General features: G+C 44.5%; 1 long non-coding RNA gene across 3 annotated transcripts; it reads right to left on the bottom strand.

Moving 5' to 3' along the window:
- Nucleotides 1-873: 873 nt before the first annotated feature.
- Nucleotides 874-6,560, bottom strand: LOC127159777 (uncharacterized). Of its 3 annotated transcripts, none has more exons than XR_007826559.1 (4): nt 6,463-6,560; nt 6,253-6,387; nt 6,082-6,178; nt 874-1,736 (listed from the first exon to the last, which is right to left on the bottom strand). It is a non-coding gene; the product is annotated as an uncharacterized LOC127159777 (long non-coding RNA). The 3 variants fall into 3 exon arrangements; XR_007826560.1 differs by lacking the exon at nt 6,082-6,178 and adding an exon at nt 1,820-1,916; XR_007826558.1 differs by lacking the exon at nt 874-1,736 and adding an exon at nt 5,133-5,995.
- Between the last annotated feature and the right edge of the window lie 647 nt (nt 6,561-7,207).

Genomic DNA, 7,207 nt, shown 5'->3' with positions numbered 1-7,207 from the left:
TCTATTAGAACAACTCTATCAGCCAATCAGGCCAAGCCTTTTCCTTGTCTGCAATAGCCCGAGTCTGCATCTTCTGTAAAGTTAAGCAGACCCCAGCCTGCTCTGTTGTTGGATGGGAGACCTGTTGGAGAAGGCTCAGGCTGCTGTTGGTGTTGGTTTTATGCCGATCAACAGGGGGCGCTCATCCGCTGACATGTATGGGTGCAATTTTCCTAGTATAACCCTGCGGGCCTCAGACTGTAAAATAATCGACCGTTTGATCAAACGGTCCTTGTAAAAAGTAGCATCCTTCAGGTGAGGAAATAAACTGGCTTCCTGACCAACTCTTGTCCTTAATAATCAACGTGGCCCAGTGTTAAGTATGGTAGCGCATACTGACGGCAGATATTGAGTTTGTCAGCATGCGCTACCCCTCTGTTGGAGCAGCTTTCTTAATGTACAGACAGCAAGTATGTATTTTGCATGCAGTAGCAAAGGTCTGGTTCCTCACTAAAAATTAAGGAGTCCAGAGCCTGGTCTGTACTTGGGTGGCTGACCAATATGAGAAGACCTAGCATGCTGCTGGGGCCAGCTATTATTTGGCCGACCAGCAGGGGGTGCTCATTTCCTGACATGTTTAAGATGGTAGCGCATCCTGACGGCCAAATTTAGGCCACCAGGATGCGCTACCCCTGTTTTAGAACAACTCTATCAGCCTTGTAAAATTAACCCTTGTCCCTTGCTTGCAATAGCCCAAGTCTGCTTTCTCCATAAAGCTAATGTAGCATCCGAGACGATTACAAAAGACCCAAAACCAGGCCTGAATACAATTACAATTACCAGAACACCGACTACGCCACCATGGGAATTTCACCCAAGGAATTATGACTAAAGGCTAAATAGGTTCGCCACCAAGGAAGTTATAAATTGGAGACACAGGCCTGCGTACAAATTTACAAAAAATGCTTTATTTTGATCAGTTTAAAATAACAATCCAATACTTAACACACACATATACACACACACAACCATCCACAGGGCTGCAACCTTACTTCAGGTTAACTAGGTAAAAGACCAATTCCGGTTCGTGCCACACACACGCACACACACACACTTGTACTAATGTGAGACCTCACACACACAGCAGCGCACTGCAATCCGTGAGAAACACCACCACCGCATGTCACACACCCTCGTCCCGAGTAAACCTGCAGCTCCTGAGGAACACACACACATACAGCAAAAAGAACAAATTAATAACAAAGTTTAAATTTTGCCAACAACAACCACATAAGAAGAGAACTTCACATTAAATTGAATAAACGACTAACAATCATCAGAAAACAAAAATAAAGAAACAACAATTATCTGAGAATGGTAAGACAGCTATAACCATCTATCCATTTAAATCAAACCCATAATGAAATTAAATTGAAATTATAAAGTCAGCTGAATAATCAGCAAAAATAAACCAGATACTCAAAAAGATAAAGAGTTTCCAAAATGAAGAGAAATTATCCACTGAGTTAACACAAAAATAAGTAGTCACAAGAAGAAATCACAATATGGAACAAAATAAACAAATATCCTTAACATACGCTTAACTACACAAACAAACTGAAACAAAATAAGACTGCACGCGCCCCAGTAGACGGCATTATGCTCAAAGTAATCCTGATGAAAACAGAACACTGGACGTGTAATCCTCGTGGGAACAAAACAGCGATACAGTCACGAAAGCGAAGCCACACTTTCTCCTAAAATTTACACAAACAATTAAAAAAGAATGGAATGCAGAATCATTGGTCGAGATTTACAAACAAAAAGATTTTGCACTTACCAGCAAGTCGTTGCGGGACTCTGAATAGTCAAAAACATTTAAACACTCCGTTTAAAAGGAATAATGATCCGGTGTGCGTTCCAATTCACTAAATGCCCTAAAGCCAGGTTAACAGTCATTAGCATTGCCAAATGCTGAAACTACATAAAAATCTTAAATAAACATACGTACCAGGCCGACAAAGACAAAATACCACGCCAAGGTGAAAGGCACGATTAGAGGGTATGCACACATACGAGTGTAAAATCCGCTTGACGAGTGACAAAGCCACACGTGAGGGGATGAGCAGATGAGAAGTGAAGCTACCTAAACAAAACACTCCCGTCAACATTTACACATCAACTCTTAGCTACTAATACATCTACTAATACTTTTTCCTACCTGAAATGCTTCACTACAAATCACAAACCCAGCCAGGAGAAGAGACAGCACCCCAGAGGAAAGTCGCTTACCTGAGCTCCCGGTGTGTGACGCTTATATATGTGTGTAACACGGCGCCCATTACTGACGTCACGCGATCATCATAGCTCCCATATCACAATCTACCATCCATTTTCAAATCGGCGCCCCGACGATAAACCTAATGCCAAGGCCTAAAGAAAACTGAAACCATATTCGAGGCTGCCCCTAAACCAGAGTCAAAAGTGGGCTCCCTAGCTGCCCGAGGGAGACGATGGATGTTTGAATGACAACCGGCTGTAGCTCGGGTTGTTCTCCGGACCCCATTCTCCTCTGTAGCCGGGCCAATAATCCCTTCGGGACAAATAACCCGTTCCCTAGTCTCCCTGGTCTCAGGGTCAACATCACTCCTTGAGAGAACCCCACTAAGTGGGATGATAGAACCGGAATGGGATAATTCCTCATTATCTAGTCCTTCCACCCCTACTGCTCCAGAACCCTGCTGCTCCAATGGGACAAGCCTGAAAAGATCTACATCATCAACTTCCTCTTCTTGCTGTAACACTTGCTGTGCAGGAGGGCAACATTGGGGATCCCGCATGGGAAGCTCACCTAAATGTCTTATCTTCAGCAAGGAACGATGGACATGTTTAATCTTGTCAGGTTCGCTCACTGGCACCACAGAATAGACAGCCCCACCTTCCCTTGGTGCCCGTACCACCTGATGCACTACTGGACTCCACAAATCCTGTATTTTCTGGCGGCCCTTCCTACCACATTCCCGAAGATACACTAACTGCCCCTCCACCAGTGGCACATCCCTAACTCGCTGGTCGTGGTTGGCTTTACGCCGACCGGCTGCCACCTGCAGCCGCTCCCGAGCCCCTTCGTAGGCAGCCTGCAGCCTAGCTTGGTGTTCGGCAACCCACTCATGTATATCACCAGGAATTACATCCTGAACACGTCCAAGAAGAAAGTCTACAGGAAGCTTTGGTTCCTGGCCGAACATAAGGAAGTACGGAGACTCACCAGTAGCCTGGTGAGGGGTAGTATTATAATAAAACAACACTTGAGGAAGGCATGACACCCAATCTCTTTTCCGAGAGGCTGGAAGAACACGCAAAAGATTGTGAAGGGTACGGTTAAAACGCTCGCACTGGCCATTACCAGCCGGATGGTAAGGCGTAGTGCGAGACTTCCCAATCGCATAAAGATCACACACCTGTTGCATCAGCCTGGACTCAAAGTTCCGGCCTTGGTCGGAATGTATACGACCTGGAATTCCCAACTTATAAAACCACTCTGTGACTAATACCCCAGCTACGGTTTCGGCACGTTGATCTCGAGTCGGGACAGCTAGACTATACTTAGTGAACACGTCAGTCATCACCAACACGTTCTCTATTCCTGACCGCGATGGTTCCAGTACCGTAAAGTCGATTGCCAAAATTTCGTTCGGCCGAGAAGCCAGCAAGTGTCCCATGAAACTATGAGCCACAGGTTGTGCATCTTTAGCTACCTGACACCGCTCACAATCCTGACACCAACGAATTACATCGGAACTCATACCGGGCCAATAACACCGCTGTCTTAGCAGCTCCGTAGTGCGTTCAATTCCTTGATGCCCGTGTTCCTGATGTACCATTGTCAGAACTTCATTATGCAGGGCTTGTGGAAGTAATATCTGAAAAACTTCCTCCCCTCCATCTGGACGGAAAACCCGACGGTAAACCACCCCATCTTGCTCATGCAATCTATCCCATTGTCGAAGCAGCACTAAGGCAAGCTTTGAGAGCTGCCGGCGTTCTTCACTATTTGGAAAGGTCTGCCTCTCGCCCCTCCTGGCACCCCCTCCCGCTCCCATCGAATGGCTTCGCCACGAACCTCCAAAAAAGTGCACATTGGCTGACGGCGCACATACTGTTTAAGTTCGCGACGTAATGCCGGATCCAAGACAAATTCCACAAATTGGTCACGCAATAGTATTTCAGCATTTGGCATAGCAGTAGATGACTGCTGCTTTACCCGCTCTTGAAGACTCATCAGGACAAGGGAGAACTCCAATAAAGTCTCCCCTTCCTGCTGTCTCCGAGAAAAGAACGCTTCCTGTAAAGCTACATACGACAAGGAACACCCATACAACTCACGAAGGGCTGCGAATATTTTAGCTGGGTCCCTTCTCTCTGTCGCCGAACGATGTCTAATTTCTTCCCGAGCCTCTCCCTCCAGATGATCAAAGAGGAAGAAAGCCTGGTCAGCTACAGGGATGCAACGTGCTCTTATACACGCCTGTACCTCATCGACCCACTCACTTATACCTATACCTGATTTTCCATTAAATTTCGGACACTTCCTGTCCCTCGGGACAAAAACGAACCTATCAATGGTCTCAGCACTGGCCTCCCCTACGGAAGGCCTATCTGCTACAGCAGCCTCACTAACCTGAGCAGTACCTGCAGAACGGATGGTTTGTTGTTCCAATCGCAAGCTTTCGTTCTCTGCTCTCAATTGGACTATCAGATCCCGCAACTCCTGCAAGTCCTCCATTTTTCTTGTTTTAAATACCTACATCAAAAAAAAACAAAATTACTCAGTGCAACCTATACCGCTGCCTTGTTCCCACCTAAAAAAAGAGAAAAAAAAAAAAAAAAACAGCAACAACAACAACAACAACAACAACAACAACAGCGGAGGGAATTTTTTTTTTTTTTTTTTTTTTGAAAAAAAAAAAAATTATACCCAAACCTGCATCTCCACAAAACTTCCTAAATCTAGGTGGACCCTGCCGACTACGCCAGATTGTAGCATCCGAGACGATTACAAAAGACCCAAAACCAGGCCTGAATACAATTACAATTACCAGAACACCGACTACGCCACCATGGGAATTTCACCCAAGGAATTATGACTAAAGGCTAAATAGGTTCGCCACCAAGGAAGTTATAAATTGGAGACACAGGCCTGCGTACAAATTTACAAAAAATGCTTTATTTTGATCAGTTTAAAATAACAATCCAATACTTAACACACACATATACACACACACAACCATCCACAGGGCTGCAACCTTACTTCAGGTTAACTAGGTAAAAGACCAATTCCGGTTCGTGCCACACACACGCACACACACACACTTGTACTAATGTGAGACCTCACACACACAGCAGCGCACTGCAATCCGTGAGAAACACCACCACCGCATGTCACACACCCTCGTCCCGAGTAAACCTGCAGCTCCTGAGGAACACACACACATACAGCAAAAAGAACAAATTAATAACAAAGTTTAAATTTTGCCAACAACAACCACATAAGAAGAGAACTTCACATTAAATTGAATAAACGACTAACAATCATCAGAAAACAAAAATAAAGAAACAACAATTATCTGAGAATGGTAAGACAGCTATAACCATCTATCCATTTAAATCAAACCCATAATGAAATTAAATTGAAATTATAAAGTCAGCTGAATAATCAGCAAAAATAAACCAGATACTCAAAAAGATAAAGAGTTTCCAAAATGAAGAGAAATTATCCACTGAGTTAACACAAAAATAAGTAGTCACAAGAAGAAATCACAATATGGAACAAAATAAACAAATATCCTTAACATACGCTTAACTACACAAACAAACTGAAACAAAATAAGACTGCACGCGCCCCAGTAGACGGCATTATGCTCAAAGTAATCCTGATGAAAACAGAACACTGGACGTGTAATCCTCGTGGGAACAAAACAGCGATACAGTCACGAAAGCGAAGCCACACTTTCTCCTAAAATTTACACAAACAATTAAAAAAAAAGAATGGAATGCAGAATCATTGGTCGAGATTTACAAACAAAAAGATTTTGCACTTACCAGCAAGTCGTTGCGGGACTCTGAATAGTCAAAAACATTTAAACACTCCGTTTAAAAGGAATAATGATCCGGTGTGCGTTCCAATTCACTAAATGCCCTAAAGCCAGGTTAACAGTCATTAGCATTGCCAAATGCTGAAACTACATAAAAATCTTAAATAAACATACGTACCAGGCCGACAAAGACAAAATACCACGCCAAGGTGAAAGGCACGATTAGAGGGTATGCACACATACGAGTGTAAAACTCGCTTGACGAGTGACAAAGCCACACGTGAGGGGATGAGCAGATGAGAAGTGAAGCTACCTAAACAAAACACTCCCGTCAACATTTACACATCAACTCTTAGCTACTAATACATCTACTAATACTTTTTCCTACCTGAAATGCTTCACTACAAATCACAAACCCAGCCAGGAGAAGAGACAGCACCCCAGAGGAAAGTCGCTTACCTGAGCTCCCGGTGTGTGACGCTTATATATGTGTGTAACACGGCGCCCATTACTGACGTCACGCGATCATCATAGCTCCCATATCACACTAAGAAGGCCCCAGCCTGGTCTGCTGTTGGATGGGAGACCCATTATAGAAGGATCAGGATGCCTGTCTTGGTTTTATGCCGATCAACAGGGGGCGCTCATCCCCTAACATGTATCGGTGTAATTTTCCAAGTATAACCCTGTGGGCCTCAGACTGTAAAAATAATTTCTTCAGTTGAGGAAATAAACTGGCTTCCTGACCAACTCTTGTCCTTAATAATCAGCTTGGCCCAGTGTTAAGGATGGTAGCGCATCCTGACGGCAGATATTGAGCTTGTCAGCATGCGCTACCCCTCTGTTGGAGCCGCTATCTTAAGATACCGTCAGCAAGTATGTCTTTTGCATGCAGTAGCAAAGGTCTGGTTCCTCAATAAAAACTAAGGAGACCAGAGCCTGGTCTGTACTTGGTTGGCTGACCAATATGAGAAGACCTAGCATGCTGCTGGGGCCAGCCATTATTTGGCTGACCAGCAGGGGGTGCTCATTCCCTGACATTTTTAAGATGGTAGCGCATCCTGACAGCCAAATTGAGGCCATCAGGATGTGCTACCCCTCTATTAGTGCAGCTCTATCAGCCATGCTGGCCA

This window comes from Labeo rohita, unplaced genomic scaffold (genome assembly GCF_022985175.1).
Source record: "Labeo rohita strain BAU-BD-2019 unplaced genomic scaffold, IGBB_LRoh.1.0 scaffold_249, whole genome shotgun sequence".
In the NCBI taxonomy this organism is placed as follows: Eukaryota; Metazoa; Chordata; class Actinopteri; order Cypriniformes; family Cyprinidae; genus Labeo; species Labeo rohita.
This window is presented reverse-complemented; position numbering and strand designations above follow the sequence as displayed.